We start from the raw sequence: 26,810 nt of genomic DNA, 5'->3' as shown, positions 1-26,810 counted from the left end.
AGACGGTTATAATTATGTATTACAAGGCAATAAATTTCTCGAATAGTTAGCCTAGGAAAGACATGACGAAGTTTTTTTTTTAATTTTAATTATTGCTTGCCAGTGGTATTTTAAAAAAAAATTTCTAATCAATAAAACGTTAGTTAATATTAATAAAATAATAGTTAGGTTTTTCTGTAGTGTCCGAAAATTCAAAAGTTTTCACAAATTATATCAAATCTTCCGCATGTCGGATTTCCGCGTAAACAAAATGAGCGAAGTGCATTGAACCCAACGGTATCGTGAATCTTTTACAAAACCTGTCGTAATGGCATGTGGTGACGTCACTTTACTTCTTCTATTCAACTATAGATGGCGCTCACTACTTTTGTTGTCCAAAGTTTTACAGATTATTTAAAAAAAAACAATAACAAAAATAAATGTTCTATTTAACAATAAAATTAAACATTAATTAACAATATTTAAAACAAAATTTGATTTTATAGCGACATCTCGTGGTCAATAGAATTAATACGCAAAACAACGACATCTATAGTCAATATTACGCTTTATTAACCATCGAACATCTAACATGATAAATTACTTTCTAAATAATATAGTAGATGGAGCCATTAGCGCAAATTTCACTCACTTTTACTTTTTGAAATTTCCCAATTCTTATGTAAATCATATTATAACATTGTAGTTATAATTAACTTGATGGTCATACTCAAGCTATAAATAATTACTAAGAAGTAATAAAGAACACCTTTCTTTATTATTCCATATGTCAACGATATTTAATAAAAAAACACACTATAAGTTTATTTATTCTAGTATGTATCCGTAGCTTTTTGCAAATATAGGTTTTCAAAAGTCACTAACTGTGGTTTTCTGACACCAAAATATTCGTTTAAAACATATTGTCGTCTCTATTTTGTCAAAGATAATGACAGGGATGATGATATGTTTATGCAGAGATTTTGGTCTCAAAAACTTACTACTAAAAATATAATAGGTGCTTCTATTGGTTATCAATAGACTGGTTATAATGTGTCTCAGTATACTCCTAAATGCAATACTGAAACCTTATCTAGACACTACAATTAATTTACTAATTTAACGCGCCTACTTCATATAAACGTTCACGTACAAACTGTCATAGATAGTTTTTAAATAACAAAAGCGGTACAGAATCAATTAACAATGGCCGTTGTAATTGAAAAAGGGCCAAATCCTGTACAAAATGAATAAAATGTAACGAACGCATAGAATATAAAAGAGTCACCTAAGTACCCAGCAATGGCGCAAACACCAGGTCAACTGGTCGTCTCTTTCCGACGTACGGTTTGATTTATGCGCTCCCTTTCTCACATCTCACTGCCCCTCAGACGTGTGACATCCCCGCGGGCTTAACTCTCCTGTTTAGGGTTGAACATTTGTTTCTGTCCGAATAATTTGTAACATTTGCATAATTTTTTTGTGTTGAATTTTTAGTTTGATTTGACAGTGAAACAGTCTAAGAAAATAATACAATACGTATAGACCTACAAATTGATAAATATATATTATTATTATTATCCAAACGTTTTCTGTCTTTTATATTGTTGAGCAAGCAAGTGCAAATAAGTTTATGAAATTAAGAGAGTGCCCTGCGTTCCTTTATAAAGATATTTATAATAAAAATGTAAAGAAGAGGTTAGATAGAGTTTGGAAATGAGTAGAACTTTTAGTACCTTACCTATAAGACGTATAGTATATATATACATATGTATACATTAAAATATAGTATATAGAAATATGTTTATATGTTTCAATTGCACTCCTTACTCTAATTTCATTTATACCTATTTATTTTTTAATAAAAGAATACGTACTACGTATTATCTTTATCTAAACAAATGAATATCTTCCTTAAGAAATACTTCACTTGTAAAATAAAAAATTATTTGTCGCAACCCTTAAGTGAAATATAAAATAAGCGTAGGCATAACCCTACTTAAGATAAAAATATCTAAACATAAATTGAGTAGTTGGTCCGGGTCTGGGGCAGCCCTGGCAGCGGTCGCCGCGCGCACATAAAATCAATATTTATGGACGCCGATGTATTTCACCTCTGCCTGTACCCGTAGTGCCCGCACTAGACTGTGTCTCTTTCGATTCTATAATAGCTGTTATCGATTCGGCCGCACCATGCCTTCGTCCGAAGCCAGTGTGATATCTAAGAACTGATTCTGTTACTCTTTGCCGCGTAATTTTCGTTAACTCCTTACAAATAAGGGTCATTTTTGAATGAATAATGTTTTTGATTCGAATACTTTTTATAAAAAAAAAAGAGATAAAATTTTGAGTAACTTAATTTGGTCTTAATTTAATATTTAAATGTACAATTTGTATACTTACGTTACATCTGCATAATTTATTATCCAGACATGCTATTACTATTTCGAAGCCTATAGATATAGATAGAAGAATTCTCGAAAGATAGACAATCTATGTCATTTTAGAGTAGCTATCGCCCGCGACTCTATCCGATTGAAAAAAAACACAATTAACATCACATAAGTAGCCTATGTGTTCTTCCAGTCTATACACATACAGTTCTATATGTATGCCAAATTTCATCGAGATCCGTTCAGCAGTTCTGAAGATGCCTTCAAACAAACATTCATCCATCCATCGAATCATTCGCATTTATAATATTAGTAAGATTATGGTACATGAAAGTATGAAAATGGACAGCAAGGAACTAACGTGTGATTAATTAATGGTCGTAGTATTATTTGATTGCTTTACAATTAAAATATATTTGAAACACCATCGACAATTTCTATTACTCTATTTTTACATTGTTACTGCTTATGTAACTCTTCAGACAAACGTGTTTTATGTACATTGTTTCCTAACTAGTAACTTTAGCCTTATATCTTTAATAATAATATATTGTCTATTACTGTGTTGGACATTTCTCTTTCATAATATCTCTTTTAAAATATACAATTTCATAAATATGGATTCATTATTCAGATTCATCTAAAAAAATGGATACTTAACTTCCTATTAAATTGACAATAACACATAATCACCCCCGTAACCCACAGGGGTAGGCGACAACAGGCCTACGGTCCAGACACATCTCTCTCGCCTCTTCTACACACTTCTTCAGAAATCGGTTTCGGTTGTTACTATTATATTTGTTTATCTTTAATTGTAAAAATTCCGATTTTGTTTTACTTTGTTTTTGGTTCCTAAATAACAGAATTATTTATGTATGTAATATTGTAATACAATTGTTTCTGCAGTGAAAATCCACAGTAAACGAAACCGGCAACCGGTAAATCCAAAACGCCTTGGCAACCGCGAATTAGTTGATACAACAAAACTAACTCACACGACTGTATGTGTAACGTTTTAAAAATGTCGCCCGTCTAAGCGACTCGATCGTGATAAGAATTATTATAGTACGTATTCACATAATGTTACTAGAAATCGTCAGATTCAGGGGGTGGAAACTTAGAAGAAGGACGGTTTGTATGGAAAGTGGCGCCACCTTTTATATAATCGTAAACATCATTTCATCTCATGGCTGAGAAGAAGCATCATTTCTGTCATTGAGACATTCATGTGTCATCAAACCGCTACGTTTTTTCGTATTTCTATTTCTGTTCTTGTATTCTTAGTTAAATGTTGTTTCATTCATTTTGTTTTTAATTAAAATGTGTTTTCGTGAAAAACGACGCTGTATGCAACTGTGTTTTAGATGGACTGATTATGGTAAGTTACAATTCAATAAAAATTTTCATGTTATTCCCATACGTCAGACTCATTTAAACATTTAAATATTTTCGTATTTTGGTGTAGTTTTTAGCACCACAGTGATTTATACTTTCCGGTTATCATATTGAATGGTGCCCTACTTCTAATACATTTTACATATCAGTTCCTATACTTGACAGGAAATCACATTCTGTTTGTTTGTTGTAGGTGCACATATACACGGTTTCCCCCTTCCTGAGAGAAGGTCAGTGAAGTTCAGAAAATGTGTGCCAATCACTGGAATTATAGAGCCATAAACTGATGTGTCTGAAATTAGTAGGTGGGTCCATGTGTGTATATGTAAAAAATATATTTTTTTATTTGTAATTTTTTATTGTAAAGAAAAATCTGCTTGCCTATGTTGTAAGAGAATATGTTCAGAGTGTTTAAACTCGCAAATAACTACAAATTGCCAGTTGCCAGCTTGCATGTGACTGAAAATATTTTGGGGGTTGGTTTTAATTACAGGGTATGCATTTTTTTGTGACCGCGCTATACTATTTATTACCGTAAATGTAATTTTCAAATATATATATATATTAAATATTAAAATTTTGAGCTGATATCTTGAAAGTCATTGATGTATATGTACTTGCATAGATTTAAAATTAAGTTATGTAGAAATATAATAAATAATGTACAAAAATATAAAAATATTTTGTTTTTATTTCCCCAATAATAATAGGATCATTTTAATAGAGGTATTTCATAGAAGGCTACTTGATATCGGCTCACTATAATAATAACTGATAAGTGGGTGTATTATTTTTGAACATTGATTTAATGTCAATTTTAATTTCATAAATTAGATTCCCACTTATCAGTTATTATTATAGTGAGCTAAATAAGCGTGCCTACGTATATAGATACCAAAAAAAAAAAAATTAGTTCAGCGATTATACGCATGGAGCGCCACAATCGCCGTGGATCCACGACTTCGTGCGAGTTGCCCCTCTTTCTATAGTATACTTATTATACTCTTTGGTCAGATTGAATAATGACGTTTGTCCGTCAATAAATCCGCATAAAGAGGCGAGTTATTAATCATAAAAATTACTCTATGGTTTTACAATTGACGAGAATTATTGTCTATGTAAGTCGTTTTTAAGACATCTAATAAAATATGTTCAAATTAACTTTAAATCTTATATCTCATATCAATTCGTTAAAAAACGTTAGTATTTTATCATGTAATTGTGTTTCTTCTTGTTAATTTTTAATTAACGTTAATTATTAGCAATTAAATAAACTGGTTAAATATAGTTTCGTCTGCTATTAATAATGGGATACGGTTCGTGTCACTTTCCGTAACGAAATCACTTGTGTGCGTGAAACCAAAGAGGTGTGTTCAGATATGTAAAAAAGTTAGGTTAGTTTTATATTTCGTGTAATGTTTAGAGCATATTTTAGCAAAGCGCGCGCAATTTTCTCGTACACTTTATTAAGAAGCTATAACTCTTTTAGATTTTGACGTCGGCATTTCACTTTATTTTTAAAATCTATTTAATACGATTAAAAATTAAAAAAACAAATTGGTAAAATTTTATAGTACACCTAACGCCATCTGTTACACAATAATAAAACCAATAATATATTAATAATAATTTAAACATTAATTAAAATGTATATGTTTTTTGATATATAAACACGGCTAAACACTCACGTATATTCATATACGTATAAGTAGAATATACGTGAGTGTTTAGCCGTGTTTATATATCAGTTTAGTATAATGTCTCACGAAAGTTTGAATAATTTATATGTTTTTTAATCATATTTTACAAATTATGACCGTGAGTCGGTCTAAAGTTCCGCTTTTTGCTAGTATACAAAAATGTAAAGCAAATGTGATGTATTCCTCTACTTCCAATTGTCTATTTATCTGGATTCCGATCAAGCCGGCTGCCTGCAATATATCCGCTGTGAGTAATAAGTACAAGAGCGTACAGCTTTATACCTGACTTTTAATCGCGCCGGTCAGAAAATAGCCCCCACTGCTACCATCGAGCAATTTCGCAACGACATGTATGCACGCCGGCGACGCCGTGCGCCGGTCCTTACATCGCTACATCCCTTTCTATCTGCAGAACACGGAAGATCGCATCACACTATGTAACACAATGCCTTAGTGAGTTATTAAAACTGCCGACACTGTGTCGTCTTGCTGGAAACGCTACACTCTAGCTTCGAGGTCGTTGCCCCCTTGAATGGACCGTCCAGTTTTATTGACCTCCTTCGTTTCCCGCAGCAGTGCATAAATCGGATAAGAAAGGTGAGGCGCTCTTAGTGTTAGGAGGTCGTGTAATATTGGTGCATGCTATGTTACAATCGACGAAAAGCAGTTGACAGGTATACGAATGTATTGCAAAAAAATTGACAAGTAATGGTATAAATTGTTTAATTTAAATCTCACGGTGTGGCGCTGCGATCGCTTGATATCTGGCATTAGGAGATAAAACATTTTATTGACTTATTATTGCTTTAAAAGTTACGGTTATATAAAATCATTTTATCAATTTAATGGAAGATACCGCTAAGTGGGTATACGGCAACGATTCCTATCACTAAGTTATAGTAAACTCTATTTTATTTTTAACACAATCATGAATTGTTCTTGCATTCACAGGTTTATTCTAATACGTCTCGTAATAAAAACATGCTTGCATTGGCAAAAACGAACACGTGTTTCGGCAGTGGAAACACACGGTAAAACATTTTGTTGAATTACGTCTCGCTACTTTTATTATTTATTCAAATATGGGTAACCGTTAATGTTTCCATAACGATTATACATCGCGATAACACGCAACTGTGTGTTTTATTCATTTATACTTTGTACTTACAAGTAAACTTTCAAAGAATGTATTTTTTTAATTAAGCACGGATCTAGACGATACAGGTTTATTTTATAATAGAAGGGGCAAACGAGCGGTGGGAACACCGAGGTGATCAACGACACCAATGGACATCTGCAACACCAGAGGAACTGCAGATGCGTTGCCTTTAAGGAAATGGTATGCTCGCTTCTTGAAGGTCCCTAAGTCGTATTGGTTTGGAAATACCGCCGATAGGTTCAGATTCTAAGTAAAAAAAATGCTATAATACCTTAAAATATGGAGGATTAATTTTATAGATTTATCAATCTCCTTCGTCATTATATTTTTGTGCCCTAATTCTTAACCTAATCACAATTTTAGGTTAAATTTAAGTGGAATAATCATAAAATGTCAGAGAAGGTTAACCTTGGGCACAAAGTACTAAAACACTAAATAATAAATTAAATTTGTTTATAATGTTTAATAAAACTTGTTGCCCTATAACAGTTTTCATTGTTTTGATTAATTACCGTTGGTTTCTGAGACCGTCATATCGGTATAATATGTCATCCCTGTCTTTATCTTTAACAAATCAGAAATAACTATATGTTTTAACGGACATTTTGGTCTTAAAAACCCATGGTTATACATTAAAACCGTTCGTATATTTGGAGTTCAGCTAGTAAGTTAGTAATCCACTTCAAACATGAAGCACAAATCACTGCAGCGTTCTTACGACGATATTGCGAGAACGGGGAGCGGAAAGGAGTGCGGAAGGGGGGCGTAATTCAATAAAATAATAAAGAAGAATGAGTTTTTATACGCAGCGTCGTTTATAGCGGATGTTTATCGTTGGTTTCCGAGACTAAAATCTCTGTATAAAACATATCGTCCATCTCATTATCTGATTATTTTACTAATATTATAAATATGAAATTTTGCATGGATGCATGTTTGTTTGAAGGTATCTCCAGAAAAGCTGAATGGATCTCGCTGAAATTTGGCGTAGATGTAGAACATAGTCTGGAAGAACATATAGGCTACTAAGTTTTTTTTTCATTCCGCACGGACGAAGTTGCAAGCGACAGCTATTTGATAAATTATAGATAACAATATGATTTATTGGATTTTATATTTTGGTCTCAGAAACCAACGCTTATTATTTTATCGCGCAGAGTATGAGTCAGCAATAGGTTAACGTATTACAATTGCGTGAAGTGACTGACCGCTTTTACAATGCTTTTACTTTGTGCAATTTGAAAGTGTGGCGTTAAATTAATTTTGCGAATATTTTTTATGCTATACAGGTTACACTGTTTGTTAATCTGTTAATTTCTGTTTAGATAAAACCTTTTCTAATTGTAAACATTACTGGTTGATCATAAAAATTATAATTAGAAAAAAAAACTCCAAAATAGGTAAATTCAATTAGGCCCTTCCTCATTGGATAACTAGAACGTCATTTCAATTTTATCATGACATTTTAATGTACTTTTATTTTTAACAATTTATTGACTATAATATGATGATTGTAAACAATAAAAATAATGCCTAAATTCAAACAAAGACGCACTTGCACGAAACAGGTACTAACTACATCGACCTCGACCTAAATAATTCAAATGAAACTTGAAATCAATCATTTGTTATTTAAATTTTAAACAGACATTAAATATTATTGTAATAAAATACTTAAAATACGTAATTACTTGGTTTTTTAGCTAATTATGTCTTTAAGTTATATAATCTGTGGATTCTGGCTACGGAAATTAATAAATTAGGTGCACAGGTAATTGCTATAAGGCGTTTTTTGACGTGTCTTCTTATTACGAACAATTAGTATTCGTTGCAATATAATTATTGCTCTTCAACTTTTACAGGACAAATCAATTATCAACTAATTGTAATTCGGTGTAACTCGCTGTTGGGCAACAGTTCAAGCGCATGTTTAATATTTCTTTCAATAGATGGCGCTAGTTGTTAGTATCACTACAGCTAAGGAACATTTTATTGGTTTATGATTTTTATATTATTAATTGTATGTTACATGGAAATTTTTTTCAATATACGTACTTTTAAATGAAAATGGATTTTGTAAATACCCTAAACACGCACGTCAAATATTTCAATCAATGGCAGTTTTAATTGAAAATGTAAGATTTTTATTGATAATTTTAACTATTATTGTAAAGTCGTTGACAGTTTTAATACTGGCCACTAAATTTTTTTTCATCTCAACATAGTATTATTAGGTGTAAAAATAGAAACGAGTATTTTATCAAAATTAAAACATCGATGTGACATTATTTCGTTTCGTTTTTATTATTTTTTGTCAGAATAATACTCATGGTATCCTTACATCCTTACGTTTATACAAAAAAAAAATAGTTTCGTGATAATGTAAAGATAATTACCGCGATATTGTATTGTAAGCTTTATTAGTTACCTATAAGGTCGTAAATACAATGCAGTTCTATACTGTTTATTATTAATTCAAGAAACCTTAAAGAAACTCCGTTATTATATAACTAAATCAATTAAACGAATTGAATGTACAGTTAAATCATGTTGATATTTGTTAGTGATAAAAAACATTATCTTTTAATCAAAGAATATTGTACGAAATATGTAATGACCACTAGAAGATTGAAATCGGCGAAACATTATAATGTTAGTGTTATTCGCCGCAGTTGGGATGATTCGCCGTCGCCGTGCACAAATCCCTCTCAACTAGCTAGGTAGCTGTATTATTGCCGCTTATGTCGTATGCGGCAGGTAGAGAGGACTCCGGAATAACGAAAGAGACAAAACCATCGCAACGGCCGTAACCCGGCTACATTTTAACGCGGCCATTTAGACCGGCTATGGACTTTCTTTCAACCCCGCACCGAGGGGCCGTTGTACATTCAATCAATACAATAACCGGATCTCGATGTTCTCGCTTATATCTAAACTGACAGCGTCGGCCATTTTATACAATGCTTACGCGAAAACGGATCGCGTTATGCGAAATCTAACGTCACCGTTGTGTCGGACGGGAAAAAATAGCCTAAATACGTGTGCGATACGTTTACAAAGCGAACGATAACGGCAGGACGCCGCATCGTTTAGGCTTTGAACAATCGGTCGAGGGACGCGACGAATGTAATCTGCGATCAAAATGGAAGCGGGCGGCCATCTTAGGTCTGCCGCGAGCGAGAGAGCGCGCGGTCCGCTTCGGGAATTTGGGAAATTGGTGTTTTTTTTGTTGTAAAGAGAGCAGTATATAAGAGGTCGGTAGGCAGAGGACAGGACGGGAGCGGGGCGCGGGGCGATCTCCGCACGGCAAAGCGGTGTGAAGGGAAAGAACTGCGGTACAACTGCACAAGATCTTATATCTCGAGATTGATTGCCGAACATCATACAAATAGACCCAAATTACCAAACCAAACATGAAATTATGCAATTAAATATTTTACGCGATAACATTAAAAAATTAGAAATATTATAATTAATATATTTTTTTAATAGTTTTGTTCACTAAAGATAACTTTAATTGTTTCCTTTTGTTAGTACTAATACAAATTATTTTTATTTTTACAAAATAGTGATAATTGATTTTATAATATTTTACTCTTTGAAATTATATTTTTTAACAAAATTTTTGATTTTAACTGCTGTTTAATACCATAAAAGTACAAATCTGACAAGTATAAATGAAAAATCAGATTTAAAATATTTAACAAATCGAAACAATAATTTATCCCCGGACTAGTCGTCGTTCTCCGTTTGCCTTGTGTAGCGGCCACCTATCTTTCATTGCACGTACGCGCGGCGCGCGGGGGGCGGTCGCCGCGCGGCATACGCGGAGCCATCTTGCTAGCGGTCGTCGAATTGCTCGCGTCTCCGCGACATAAATCGCTTTTAATTCGCACTAATTAACCGTTTAACACAATAAAAACATAATAAATAAGTGCCAAAGTACATCGGAATAGTGCCTGAACGTTGTGATCTGAAACATTGTTGACATAAATTGTGTGTGTTGTTGTTTTAGGTGTGTGCATTCCGTCTGTCTAGGTGAGTAGTCACCAGTCTTTGTGCGCGACAATTATCATTCTGATCGATTCGGCCCGCGCGGGGGTGTGCAGCCGGCCCGTTTTATATCTTTTGTTGTTTTGTAACGCTGCTAAATCAATAATTTTAGTGGCGGCTAGCTGCGGGCATCGCGTTCTTATTTCAAATCCTTTGACGTTCCGAATGCTGTCGGTGTTTTAACGGTGAGAGATTGTAACTGTTACTTCGCGAGTACATTACACGTTGTCTTTGTAATGCGTTATGTATTGAATTAGCAAATACTGACTGTAAAAAAGATCGTTTAATTTATTTGTGACTGTTTAAAAACAAAATTGTTGGTGAAAAGTATAATAAAACTTTGTGTTCTTCGCCGGTGTGTTAAAAAAGGTAATGTTATTTTTCTTTTAAGTTACACTAGTTATTTAATATCGCTTTTAAAAAAATATTGGCAATAATATATAAACATTATTTGCATTCTCCTTGTCTATTAATAGAATATCAATGTGGTAAATGTGTCAAAGTACCTAATGCATTTTGTATAGGATTATGTCAGCGTAGACATTTCGTATTCAATACCTGATTACAAATCAATGAAAACATCATAAAATATTTATACCTAATTTTTCTTGACTCATACATAAATATTCAATGTTAAGACAGGAAAGTTTGTGAAAGTTACATATGTATATCCGATCACTTATTCATTATATTACGGAGCAAGACAAATATTTACATAATGTAACTTAAAAATGTTTTTTCCGGCCTTTAATGTGATTAATCCACTAAATGACAATTTTAACTTAGTAATTTTACTAAAAGTATTATTGTGAAGACTTCTCATTATGAATTGTGGTTAATGCATGCGAAAGATAAAGTAACAAGGTCATGAAAAAGTTATTGCATTCGTACACAAAAGATTATGTATGATGCTATGTTATGCCTCTCTATTGTAATGCCAGATAATATTCGATTACATCACAATTGATAACGAAACAGAATTTGATCCAATCAAAACAATTTGGACAGACAATGCCAAAAGCTAAAGACGATTTCAAATTCGAATATTGAATGCGTTAACAATCATGGCGGATACGCAAGCGAGCATGAAATAATTGCATTCACAACCGCGCCTTGTGAACGGCCTCACTGCTTACTAGATATAGGCACCTATGTTTAACGAGAGTTACTGCCTATAGCTGTTACCCGAACGTGTCAAATTGTGCCGACGCCGCCTGCCCCTTGGCATCTTTCTGCGATCTCTCCGACTTTGTCGCGTTGCCGCGGACGAGTCGGGTTCATCATTTTTTTATACACCAGATTACTTTCTGACAACGGTCGAGATGCTCCGACCGCATTTATCTGACTATTCTGGCATGTCGGTCGTCATATACATGGGACACGATTTCATTTATAAACTGTGATGGTTTAAAATTATGATTCATAGGTCATTGGAGGTGATTATTATCGTTTTGAAGGCATTTTTTCTTATGCTTCGTTTGTTTAATGATGAAAAAGAGTTCTAATGTGTTGTTAATATGGTTAGCGCTTGGCCGCTGGCTTATTCATTGCGCCATTTGATAGGAACGTTTGAATGTCACTATTAATAACAGGTTCTTTGAATAACACTCAAGTAGAGTTTAATTGCTGGCTCATTAAATTATCTATAATTTTATATCATAGATATAGAAACATCTAACAAATGCATGTTACATGTTAGATAGAAGGCACAAACTAGTGTTTTTCACAATGATAAACTAAAAAAAAAACAGTAATTTTTTTTTCAGGCTATATTCTAATTCTTTGATAATTGTCTTGATTCATTCAGCTTAACTAACTTTAAGAGTATATATAGACCATGGTTAGCGAATATTTTAATAGTAAATATAAGACAAAATTGTGTTACGTACACAGCTAAACATATGCCTTAAATCGATCCAAAAACCCTCGAGTTTTTTTTTATTTTTCATTTTACATTGTCGATTCTACTTTAAAAAAAGTTAATTTCGTATATAGATACATATATAGATAGTACAGAGGTCAGATTCGTATAGCCTTATTTGAAAGAAAATCGAAAGCTATAAACATAAAACAACGCTTGCTTCAATAGCTTTCGAGTCCGCCTACGTAATCACTTATTGGCGTTTCTTCTTTCTTGCTTCAGTGCCTATCTTATAAAGGTCCATGAGGTTGGTTGTTAACCTGTTTCTTTTCTAATAAGTGTTTGTGCGACGACGCGGTGAACACAATTTTATATGTTAATAAGTAAAAGCTTATTAAAAAGAAGTCTTGCTGATGGCGAAATAATTGTAGAAATCGGTTCAGTAGTTTACTAATAAATAAATCTTCCTTTGGTAATGCTAGTCAAATTAGTGGCTTTTCATAATCTGACTGCTAGAGTAAAGGTAAAATGAGAAACAGTCCCGTTCGCGTCTAAAATAATGACAAGGAAAACGTTAAAACTTAAAAAAAACATGATCTATAAATCTATAATAACTTGTTAAATCATCTGTTAATATGAAATTAAAGGATCTAGTACAGGGATGGCAAACCAATAGCACGTGATACGAATGTTGCTTACGGTACGATATGCACAATAATCACACACGTCTATAACCCCATTAAAACTATTTTTAGTAAAATGGTACAACACATAAAGGTTCACCACCCCTGACCTAGAGGAAGACACGTCAGAACCGTAAATCGTAGAATAATCTGAACATTTACCTAATACATATTTAGATTGCATTAGTTTTAGTAAGAAGTAAATATTCGTTCATCATCATCAGCTCACTATACGTTTCCACCGAGGGGCTCGAAGCCTACCCTGAGTTAAGGGTGATTAGGCTATAGTCAACCACCCTGGCCTAGTGCGGATTGGTTGACTTCACACATATCTTTGAATTTTTTCTCAGATATGTGCAGGTTGCATCACGATGTTTTCCTTCACCGTAAGAACGTCGGATAAATGTACATATGTAAATTGGAAATCGAAAAACACATTGGTATATAACGGGTTGGAACCCAGGATCTGCAGATTGCAAGTCAAGTGCTTGACCTCTGGACCACCGACGCTCAAGAATTCGTTAATAATATATATTTAAGGTTTCAAATATGTACCTGATTTAATACTTAAGACCTTGCACCGGATTTCATTTGAAATATTTATATGACGCGTATAAGATGGAGATTGTACTTGAAATTGTTAATTAATACGAGATATTTTAAGATGCATGTGAACGTGTAAGTTTGATCACTGTCCAAAACTGATCGTTTATTGAACTCGAGTATATTTCATTTTATTAGTTGTTTGACTTCGATGATAACAACTTTTGTAAATTCTGAATACGCAGTTTTATATTAGCAACTGATTTTGAATACTATTCGCCTAATTTAAAAATAATTAGCGTATGCGTCGTTACAGATTATGTTCTTCATGACTTTCAGAGAGATCCGTTGTGCCGTTCTGGAATCTTCTAACAAACATCCATCCAAACATTTAAACTTTCGCATTAAGTAAGAAATAGTATTGGAGGCAAACAAAGTTTTTCACTTCAATTAATATAGGTACGCCAAAATTTATGGATATAAATAGGTATATCGCCTCACTTAAGTTAAACATCATTGGCTGTTCGAAACATTTTTTTTAATCGACTCCAAAAAGTTTTTAAGTGATTATAATTAGCCTTAAATCCTTCGTAATAATTACATTGTGAAATTAAAAAAAAGAATGAAATCCGATTGACGATGCCCGTGGTTACCATATTAACTTCACTATAAATTTCTTTGGTTGGTAAATTATTCTATACTACCTATCGCCCGAGACTCCGTTAGCGCGGAATTAAAAACCTAATTAGTAGCCAATGTGTTCTCCCAGACTAAGTTCAACGTCTATGCCAAATTTCAGCCGAATTCGTTCAGCCTTTCTGGTGATACCTTCAAACAAACTTCAATCCATTTAAACATTCTTTTTTATAATATTAGTAAGATTCTATGATATCTAAAAGCTTGTAGTATGTAGTAGTATACTCTATTATATGTATTTCTATATGTATGAGAAGGTGATATTAGATGATATGTCTTTCTCGCTCTATGATAGATTAGTTGACGACAGTAATAGGTGGAGGTCTCATTAATACGTGAGTACATTTATAAATATAATAATGCGTCATAAAACATGTGCTTATAGATTTGGTGTACAGCTCTTCAATTTCTTATCTGTTATATTTGTTACATAAATATTTTCTACTACAGAATTTATCTTTTTAGTGCATTGCTTTTGATGTAAAGTTTTGATTCTATCTTACAGTTCCTTCTTTATATTATATATAGTTTCTTATGCTGTTAATTTTATTAAACAGCTTTAGTTTATCACGTAAACTTGATTTGTGTTATTCAATACTAGCTGTCGTCCGCGACTCCGTCCTCGCGAAATTAAAAGGAAAAATAGTAGCCTATGTGTTCTTCCAGACTATATTCTATATGTATACCAAATTTCATCGCGATCCATTCAGTCGTTTTGGAGATATCTTCACACATCCATCAATACATCCATCTAAACATTCGCATTTATAATATTAGTAAGATTTTAGAGAAAGTTTTTTTTATTGTCTCTTAATGTCTATATCACATGTTAATTTTGAAACTGGTTACATGTCTCGCGAATACAAAGTACTTTTGAAACATTTTTTTTCTTCAAAAGATGTAAGATGATCGTCGTAAACGAAAGAATGTACGTCCACTCAAATGGTTTTACGACCAAACGAAAAAAATGCAAAGGATTCTTACCCTTATTTGGTAGAAGTTTTGACTTTAAATGGTGTGCACCACCATTCCGCGTGGACTCCCAACAGACTTGTTGCTCGGTTCAGGGACTTAGAACTTGCAAAATTACTTTTTATTTGACATTCTTTGACGTTTTCATATAGTGAGCACATCTCGGAACTCTTAGATGTGGGCCCTTTGTTTGTCTTAATAAATGTTAACTTAAAGGCATCTTGAATAAACGGTAACGACTTTTATATAAAAAATACCCTCCATAAAACTTTAAACGAATTTACGCGACATATTTAAAATAAATAAAATAAGATGAAACTGAACAACATCCGTTGCTGCAATATGGATACTATATACCATGTTATTTGCTCCGTATATCATATCTCTAAACTCATGGGCGATAACTTTTAAAGAACTTTACATTAGCCATCAAACTCAAGAATTTATCTTCAACGGCTTCAAATCTCATTATAATTTTACTATAAAGTCATTGTCATAAACAATTCAGACTAGATTCCCTAAAGCACTAAACAAAATGTATTCTATTAAAATAACTAGTAAAATAGCGGCTCACTGTGGGTTTCTGAGTCCGAAATCTCAGTTTAAAACACATTTCTATCTCTGTGTTATTAAAGATAGTGATAGATATTTTGGACTCGGAAACCCATGGTAAGTTGTGTATTTGTATAGTGAGGTAAGAATCGTAGTGCACACGGTACGGCAATGCAGCCAGCGCTTGCCATGTAATATAGGTCACCGCAGGCCGGCCGGGATCACATCAAGTCACTGCCAGCCTAACGCCTACCCCTCAACCCCCAACCCGCGCACCTTAAACCTCTTCAATCGATACTAATGTTGACCTTTCAGGGATTGAATGTTTTATTGATTCTATTTGCCTATGAATTATTTAACAAGTTAATCTTAGTCGCGATAGAAAGAGACAAAACTAATGAGACAGAATTAAAGTTAAATTTTCGTTATTTATTAAAACATTATTATCTTACTTCTTACTAATATTATAAATGCGAATGTTTGGATGGATGTTTATTAGAAGGTATCTCCAGGACGGCTGACCGGATCCCATTGAAATTTTGATAGTAGAACACAGTTTGGAAGAACACATTTAGTTCACTTAGTAATGTTCTTTGATACAGATTTAAATTAATTTGTAATTTTATAGCTAAATAACACAGTAGACGTTTGATCTTTTGTCCTCTCTTGTCCTTTATACGTTTTATTGTCCTACATTTTATGAATATGTATAACTACGGTTTACTATTATCGTTTGTATGTTTTTGTGGACAAAGAGAAACTTGTTTCGGTATAATTAATAAACTACTACTATATTTGTGATAAAAATAAAACTTAATTAACATTTTAAATACTTACACTGTTCAATAAATACGCTTATTTTTTTTCTGAATTAACGGAGATGTTAATTGTAGTAAGAAAAAACCAATGTAAATTAAGAAGGCTTATCTGGTGTGAAAAAACTTGTATGTGCTTGTACTTTACAATTTAAAAATCAAAGAAATTACAATTTATTTAAAAAATATTAAAAAGTGAAGTGTCGACATTATTGACATCGACACGATTGAATGTTATTAATATTATAAATGCGAATGTTTGGATGTATGGTTGAAAGTCTTAGATCGGCCCAGTGCGGCTGCATTAATCTTGCTGAAATTTGTCATAGATACTGAACATAGTTCGGAAGGACACATAGGTTACTTAGATTTAGTTTCCGCGCGGACAGAGTTGCAGGCGACAGCTAGTGTAAAATATATCTAACGCTAATTTTTGGCACGTTTATTGGTACAATTACAAACCGCATAAAGTCTATATATTGCAATCAATATAAAATACGTGACAGATTATTCTCGTTCAATATAATTTAAGTTGTAGTCTATATTTAGTTACGACAGGAGTTCAGGTAATCAAACAGCTAAACAATCCGTTGGACATGAGTCAGCGGTGAGTCATGATCTCATTATCTCTTCAAGCGAGCTCGGCTACCTAATGCATCGATGTGAACGTCTTGCCACTAAAATATACCTCTCAATATTTAAATCTTACTTGTTACTAATATTATAAATGCGAATACGATGTCTCCAGAACGATTGAACGGATCTCGATCAAATTTGTATACATATAGAACATATTCTGGAAGAACACGTAAGCTACTAATCATGTTTTTTTTTAATTTCAAGCGGATGGAGTCGTGGGTAACAGCTAGTTAAATTATATTTAACTCTATCGATAATATTAGAAAGTCTAACAATGACGTATGATTTATAATAAACTTCGATAAAAGAGTATACTCTCCTAGTTTTAGAATGTTAATTAGTCATCATCATGAGCTCACTAAACGTCCCCAGCGAGGGGCTCGGAGCCTACCCTAAGTTAAAGGTGATTAGTCCATAGTCAACCACGCTGGCCAAGTGCGGATTGGTTGACTTCACACACATCTTTGAATTTGTTTTTCTTTGTCATCTTATGAATAAACAAAAACATGGTAAAATATGACGGAACTGTTATTTCACAAAAAACTATTTTAACAAACTTGTAATAAATTAAGAATAATAATATTTGTATAATAGCAACAATACATCTCCGTAATAACAACGGTATTAGCTTTACATTGTTTCTACATTTAGTTAAAACATGTTACTTTGAACAATGGACTCTAGGTGAATGAATTTTATGAGTATTTTTAAAGTGGGTTAATACTGTCGAAATACATGTATTAAAATATGTTTTTGTACAAGTATTTCGACAGTGTAAATGATTACATTGTGATTTCGTGTCGATTCTAGAATTGACCTTTCAGGGATTGAATGTTTTGTCTATTCCCACAACTCTTTAATTCCGCGCGGAATTAAATAAACTTAATTAGTAGTCTACGAGTTCTTCTAGAATATGTTCTACATCTATGCCAAACAGCGAAATCTATGCAGCCGTTCCATTATCCAAACATTCGCGTTTATAATATAAGTTATGGGTAAGCTCATGCTTTTAGCATTTTAATATGTTTATCACTAGTTTAATACCTTTGCGATGACCTTGAACGCCACCTTGCGTCCGTCCAGGTCACTTGCCATCTCGTAAATCGAGATCTTTTTATTCGTTTGCTATATTCGTGACATGTTTTATAACAATACTGAATGCCGGCCAGAGTAAAAACTAAATCGTCTGTATGGATTATTCACATTTCAAACGGAGCAGTTGTAAAAAGAACATCATAAGTTTGAGTGTTATTACCTTACCAATAATATAGATGCGAATGTTTAGATGTATGGATGTTTGTAGTTTTAGACATTAGTTAGAATCCTTTGGCGCGAATGGCATGCTTTTGTTTCCAAGTCAAGCTTCGAATGATTAGTAAGAGGACATAAACGTCGATATTTTAGTAAGGCTAGTGTTGCGCCAGTATACCGGCACAATGTCGGATTTTCTTCCTAACAATTGATATCTCGAGAATGACTATATGGATCTCGTTAATTTGGCATAGTAGAACATAGTCTAGAAGAACACGTAGGCTACTTATTTTTAGATCCACGCGGAGGGAGTTAGAGCGACAGTTATTTTTTGTTATAAAGCACATTATTCTTAATAATAATATGGTGATAAGTCGCAATAATGTTTTAAAAAGATATATTAATTTATTCGTCTATTAATGCCACGTATACTAAGTTCTTTTAATACACCTGAAAAGCCTAGTTTTTTAGAACAGCTCACTATTTTGTAATTTAAATTTAGATTGAAGTATTTTACACCCTGCTGTTGTTTAATACATCACCTTATTAATATTAATAGAATTATAGTGCACTATACATTTAAAAATAAACTCTTAAAGCCGTTGTGTTAAATTCCTTCCATAACTAAATAGTTTTTACTTGTACCTATAATTCTATTGATCATCATCATCATCAACCTGCCCTTATCCCTATCGAGGGTCGGCACAGTATGTACTACTCCTCCATACATCTCTATCAGCCGTCATATCCGAGTCTACTCCCTTCTTACGCATAGCCTCTTTCACACAGTCATTCCATACTTTTTTTGGCCTTCCCCTACCCTTGTAGCCATCCACATTCAATCTCATTACTTTTTTGCTTATATCATCATCATCCCTCCTCATAACATGTCCAAACCACGGTATTATTCTATTGATCAATCTTACTAATATTATAAACGCGATTTGGATGGATACATGGAACCGCTACGAATTAGGGTCCTTCAAGAAGCGAGCTTATCACCACCTCAAAGGCCGGCAACGCATCTGCGGTTCCTCTGGTATTACTGATGTCCATGGGCGTCGTTGAACACCTCAGTGTTCCCGCTATACGTTTGCCCCCTTCTGTCATAAAAAAGTGGATGTTTGTTTGAAGGTATCAGAACGACTGAACGGTTCAAGATGAAATTTGGCATACCTACACAAAATAGTATGGAAGAACACAGAAACTTAGGTTTTAGGTTTTTTTAATTCCGCTCGGGCGACCGCTAGTACAAATATACAGAGGAAAGATTTGTGCGTTTGTGAGTCAAAAACTACTGATCCGATTTAAAAAAAGTTTTTCATTCTTAAAATCCTACATTATTCTCAAGTATCAAGCGGAATAAAAGAAATAATATCACGTATATTCATTGGTACCCGTGCGAAGCCGATGCTAGTTTTCTTATAAGATTAATTGTAAAGAGAACTGGGGTATAGTTGATGTTTGGTGACTACCTGTCTCATGTCTGTTCTTTGAAAAGCAAGATAATGCTTTGTACCAAGTATTGTTCCTTTGTTATAATTGTATATAAGGTCATTATATAACTAAGCCGTTGGACTTTTCAAGAAATACATAATACTAATAAAACATGTATTAAACATAATTTGTAACGTGGTGTTTAATTCTAATGGATACGTTTTATTTTATATGTCTGATAATCTCTGTCATTATTATTTTAACACTGACTGTCGACTTCATCTGTGCGAAATTAAAAAAAAAACTTAATTATTAGCCTATGTGTTTTTTCGTTCTTAAGATGCCTAGTAACAAACGTCCATCTAAACATTTAAATTTATAATATTAGTAAGATAAGTAAGATTTCAAAGAATATTAGTTTCTTTTATTACCTACGAACGAAACATCAAAGATTTTTTGTTAGTCTAGTTAAAGACCTTACAATAACTTACGATGTAACCAAATAGATTTGATTTTCAAATATTAAAACGTAATCAGCGAAAGCGAATACATCTAAAATATATTGTAGTTTTTCTTTTAATTTAAACTTAATTCAATAACCAATGTGGTCACATAGTATGGTCTCAGTATCAACACATTACTTTGTAGGAATTCAATCGTAGTAATGCAATCTTAAAGCAAGTCATAATAAGCGATTGTGTGAAGAAACTGGCGAGATATTATTTTATCAATTTGTCGAGTATGCGACTGGCTTCCTTCCAGCGACACCGTTAGTGAAGCGCCAGCACGATGTTATGAAGGACAAAGGAAACGGCGCCAGAACTCTACATTTTCTTATACTTTGATGATGTATTCCTCTTTGATCGTATTCTGCATTACTGTAAAGTTAATGCAACGTTCATATTAAGTAATGCTTAAGATATTGTATACGGGAATTATCTTTTACTGTCCCTTAATAAATTACATTAGATTATTGCTGCAAAAAATACAGTTTGACACTATTTAGTTAAACAGGTGTTTTAACCTTTTGACCGCCGGTGATTGATTATGGCCGTCAATGTGGTTATAAAATAGTACGTTTTACTCTTAAATATGTATCACCAAAACTGCTTCCGGTATAAATATTTTTTTATTTATTTGTCATGATTGCATTTTGGAAGTCTACTCTTTATTTTGATTTCTGGTTATGCCTAATTTTAACTTGTGATAAAATGATTGATATATTGTTTAAGCAAAAATATAATTGAAAGACTGTTGTTTGAGAAAGAAGTTTCTTAAGTTTTCTTTTGCCTCGTGTGTAGTGTAACCTTTTTTGTTTACTAATTTATATAAGGGTAAAACAGTTATGTTCGTCTAATGGCGACACCGACTAGTTTCGAGCCCATCGGGTGCCTTTCATCAGGGTAAGTGAGACTGATATTGTCTACGTTCAAGCTTATTATATGTCACAGTATAAAGTCATGTTGTAAGTATTTAATTCGACAGATTAACAAAGATGGCCTTGTTACCGTAGACATTTCAAGGTTTTGTACTAGCTCGTGTTGTATTTTTACACCGTTAATTACAAGAAATGTGTATTATGTTTAGACCGGCACTTAAATATTACCCGAGACTGATGATGGTGGTAATTAGTATGCGTAAATTACACGTGTAATTTGGCGAATAAAAAAACAATAGGTATCAAAGTCGAGGCCTGATTTTCAATGACCGAGGTTTAAGCATCTACCGGGTTTGTCTGATGTTCAGTTCCCTTCCATTTTCTCTCCGAACAGTCAGCTTTCTTATTCTTCATAAGTCTTCATATCTGATTCTATATCTTCTAGTCATGCGCTTTTATTTATATGTCTTTCATCTGTAACATGAATATTCTGGTGTCATATTAAAATGAAAAGAAATTGATCAATATATACTCTTTCCTTGAGATATTTAAGCATGTCTTAAAGTTTTGTTTTACTATACTGGAGATGTTTTATTCAAAATCTAAGCATGTTTACCCAAATATAAGCCATATTTTTACATGATTCATTTATTCTTATTGAGATGAATCATCGCAGTCTTGTGTGTGGGAGAAAAGAAATAAAAATAATATAAGCAGGAACATACGTATTATGAATTAGGTGAAATACAGTTTTATATAGAAAACTATCTATTAATATTCCTAAAGGTAAGTTTTTTTTTTCATACTCAAGTTATAAAGACAGGCATTTTAGCCTACAAAGAGTTTTTATTTGAAGATATAACCACAGATAATGATGAAACTTTAAAAAAGGCAAATGCCATGTGAACAGGTTAGAAATGTCCGTTAATATAAACATAAGCATGCGAAAGGGCATTTCCGATGTGACGGTGAGGAACGGATCGATGGCTTATATCGTCGTTCGGCGTCAGAGCGATCGAGACAAAGCCGCCTCGAGACGAGGGCTGTTTTTTGTCCAACATCAAATGGGACTTCGCCTCTTAAAAGTGAAATATTTTGAGCGGCGTCAGACAATTTATAATCGCATTTTTTATTATATGGTGGCTGGTTTGTTATCAATTTAGTAGCAGTAAAAAAGTAAGTTAGGATTAAATTTTTAATGCTGAGGCCTTAGCCAGTAATTTCAAACTTTTAGCGATGAAAAACTTTATGTTTTAGTAGTCAACTGCTGTCCAACATCTTATTAATATTTTAAATGCGAATGTTTAGATGATGGATAGTTGGATGTTTGTTTGAAGGTATCTCCTACGGTATGGATCTCGATGGAATTTAGCATAGATGTAGAACATAGCCTGGAAGAACACATAGGCTACTAATAAAGTTATTTTTTATAAGTCCGCCCGTGACAGCTAGTTATTTTATAACTTTTTTTTTATATCTTAAGGTGGCAAACGATTGAGCGGCCACCTGAAATCGCTGAAATAGCGCAGAGACCGTTGCCCATAGACATACGCAATAGCATATGCGTTGCCTACCTTTAATCGACGGAGGAGAGGATGCACAGAAAGAAAACATTTCCATGCATCTTCTCATCGGGAAAGTCCGCTTCCACTTCCCATCCTTCCCTTATAAGGAACAGGGTGGGAAGGGAAAGAGGACTAAATTAGGCCTCCGGGACGCACACTCATCAGACGAAACGCGGAATTGCTTCCACTTCACGCATGTCTTCTGTGTGTTCGTAGTATTTAACCGGGCGAGCCGGGTCTATTCGTGCGAAGATGTTAAAGCGGGCTCTACCACTGTTAAACTAAAAATATATAAGAATTTGTTGAAATATCGTGCCATACTTCTTTGTGCATTATTGCACCGAGTGATCTAACGTTTTATGCCCATAAACGCAAACAATAAATAACTCAGTCGTAAGTGTTTATTTGGCAATAAGGAAAATAAACTTATGTACCACAATAAATGTTTTTTATTGATTCTTTTGTGAATCGAGCCGAGCGCACTTTGTGATTTGCATCATTCCGTTGGTTTACAATACGTGAGATGGTTCGAATTTGAAAACATGGCGTAAGAATGCTGACATTAGCTGTCGAGTTACAGACCGCTCTTCTGACTAGATTAAATTATATTTATTCTTATTATATATTATATTATTTTTAGTTCTTAAATATAGCACGCGGTACAGGCACACACATAAAGATGCGACTTAGGGTTTAAGTAAATGTACTATTTTTTAAGAGGCTACAGTTCGTATATTATATTCCATCAAACTTACATATACTCCCATATCTTATTAATATCTTACCATTATCATAGTTGTTAACTGAACACTTAAGCCTTTAATATAAATTTCTCATATTTAATCTTCACTAAAAAGGACACGTTAGTACGCATGAACCCGTAAACTCTTCTCCAAAAAACATGTTGAAAAAAGATTCGATTATTTCTTTGTTGGGACGCTACACTATCCTTGGATAACATAGGCTGTATTTTGTACCTACTATATATTTTTTTTTAAATTCCGCAGCCGACGAAATGCGGCCAACTGCTAGTCTTACTAATGTTACAAATGCGAATGTTTGGATAGATGGATGGATGTTTGTTTGAAGTTATCTCCAAAACGGCTAGAGGGATCTCACTGAAATTTGGTATATAAGAACATAGTCTGCAACACATGGGCTACTAAGTTTTTTTATTTCCGCTCGGACGGAGTTGCGGGAAACTGCTAGGTAAGTATAAATTTATAAAACTGTAGTCGTACGTCTAATCAAAGTACAAGGTATGAGGTATACGTGCGCGGTACACGCTAATACAATTAAACATTGTAAGTGTCACGCTCATTTATCGTATTACTTGCGCGGCTGTCGATATGTTTAGTCATGCTTTACACCAGTGGTTCCCAAACTTATTTTGTCTACTGCCAAATATATATACACACGAATAAAATGACATTTTCTAAAAATGATTCCTAGCTAGATCGATTTATCGCCCCCGCAACCCTCTATATACGGTCATCCAGATTTTATACTATTAAACGGTGACTTATATACATCTACCACTCCAACAACTATTGCAATTTACAACAACAGACTAGAAGCGACAGAGCCATAGAAATCCACAGTTAAGGATCCTTGTCTCTACCCATCCAACAACAATGTATAAAGGCGGACTATCTATACATATTAAACACACATACTTGTTAATTTTATATCCGTTTAAAGTGCAATATAACGATAATAGCCGTTGAATCCTTTATTATTGCAACCAAGGTCATCTCATCGCATAGCTTGCAATTTATAAAGAAGCAATAACAGCATAATTAACCTAATACGTGCTATAATTACTTATAACAAACAGCATTATTGCAACTAAAACATATCTTGTACTTTTATACGTTGCAATTTATACATTTTAATAAAGTATTAATCGCCTATTGTTCGAAATTCGACTATTATACGTTCGCGTAATTTCCTTAAAAAGAGGTAAAAAAATACCTGGGTCTGTAATTCATTTTATTTGAACAGAATTTTATGTGTTGTTTCTCTCATAATTCCTTAGAAATTTAACAGTCATCTAGAGTAAATTTCGCAAAAGCATCTAATGTACTTCCTTAGCAATCTAACTTAATTACTCTGTGTGCGTCAGTCTCTTAATAATCTTTAAAATTGTAGAGGTATTTACCACGTGTATGCAAGTAAAGCATATTGCATTAGAGTTCCGAGTTGAAATCCAACAATTTGCTTATCTCTTACGTTGTACTGAGAATTCCTTGCTTCAACAGGATTGTAAAATGAATGCTTATTGTTCTCATACACTGATGATCGCTAGCTAATCTTGTGACTTTCGATTGCAAATCGGTGTATTAATATATTGGTATCTCTGTTTTTTTCAAGGGTAATGAGAGAGATGACAATATTTCTCAATAGAACTACCACTGCCGTAAAGTAAACTAAGTTCTGGGTTTGAAAACCTACTAAATGTTAATACTTGCTTTTAGATTAGCCTATAACTAAAGTGTACTTTTGAGTATATATTTAGTTAAGTAACATTTTGTGTTACTTAGCTATAATTTCCGAGTTGTTAACACAATACATGATACGTAATTTGTAATTAGTTTTTTTTTTCTTTTTCGTAATAAATAGTTTTAGGAAATGAAGTTGCCAGTAACATCACATATTTCAACTGGCTTTTTTTTAAATATATTCCAGCCTGCATGTAAACTGTATAGTAAATCTCTTTGGTGTTAGAGACCTTTAAAATTGATCGCCTTTGAAATATATAATAAGGTTTTGCCTTCAAAAATACAAATTGTATTCCAAATTATGCCAATTTTAAGTATTAAAGAATGGAGATAAGGTTTAAAATCGAATGTATTAATTTGTTGAATACGTGGTATTTGAATTGAAATTGAATGCCAAAAATTTGGGCACACCTGGGCTGAGGGCGCAGGCGTTAACCGTTATTGTTGTATGGGGCATTCGTTCCGTGTCATATTACTAGTTGTTTGAAGAACCAACATATTGAATGACTGTTTAAATAATTTATATAGACAATGTATGTTATTTTTATAAGCGCAAATACGCTACAAATCGGCAAATGTACATTAGGCAAGCAATAATGTTGAGTTAGAAGTCTATAATAATTGATAATTACAGTTTGTATAAGTTTACTTTTAGTTTCCATTGCTGAAAGACCTTTGCAAAAACAAAAATATAAGGTGTCCGCGATTCCGTCCGCGCGGAATTTAAAAAAAAACTTTATTAGTAGCCTATGTGTTCTTCCAGACTATGTTCTATATGTATGCCAAATTTTATGGAAATCCGTTGAGCCGCTTCGGAGATATTTTATAACAAACATCCATCCATGCATCCAAACATTTGCATTTATAATATAAGTTAGATTTGCTTCTCAATATCTTCTATTTAATCTGACATAGAACAGTTAAATATGTAAATACAAAGGGTTTATAATCGCAAGTTTTCTTCTAAACTTTTTCTCTTAATGCAATAGTTTTTAAACATTTCAATGTAACATAGTCGTAATCAATTAAGAAATAAGAATTTCATAAATGAGGGTTTTAAAACAAGAAAACTTGAAAGTTGTTACAGAATCGTCTATAAATCGAGCGATCGTCAATTAGAAAGCGACCGATTGCGTGTCACTCAGCAACTTTACCTGTTTAACATTGTATTGATCATAATCCGGAAATTATTATTATACTATTTTCTTTATGTGTCTCATAAACACGAAAAATGT

General features: G+C 33.2%; 1 protein-coding gene and 1 long non-coding RNA gene across 14 annotated transcripts in view; both read left to right on the top strand.

Annotated features, from left to right (window-relative positions):
* Nucleotides 1-8,116: 8,116 nt before the first annotated feature.
* LOC106124259 (uncharacterized) lies at nucleotides 8,117-8,555 on the top strand. The gene is made up of 3 exons (XR_001228201.1): nucleotides 8,117-8,197; nucleotides 8,333-8,400; nucleotides 8,492-8,555. It is a non-coding gene; the product is annotated as an uncharacterized LOC106124259 (long non-coding RNA).
* Nucleotides 8,556-10,451: 1,896 nt separating this feature from the next.
* LOC106124367 (uncharacterized) overlaps nucleotides 10,452-26,810 on the top strand; it is a 59,410-nt gene continuing 43,051 nt past the window's right edge. For all 13 annotated transcript variants that reach the window (XM_013320956.1, XM_013320954.1, XM_013320951.1 and 10 more), the window contains exon 1: nucleotides 10,452-11,051. The gene's annotated coding sequence lies outside the window, so the exon portion shown is untranslated. The remainder of the gene's footprint in view (nucleotides 11,052-26,810) is intronic.

This window comes from Papilio xuthus, unplaced genomic scaffold, assembly GCF_000836235.2.
Source record: "Papilio xuthus unplaced genomic scaffold, Pxut_1.1 DF825946.1, whole genome shotgun sequence".
NCBI classification, from domain to species: Eukaryota; Metazoa; Arthropoda; class Insecta; order Lepidoptera; family Papilionidae; genus Papilio; species Papilio xuthus.
The sequence above is the reverse complement of the archived record's forward strand: the minus strand, read 5'-3'. Positions and strand labels throughout refer to the sequence as shown.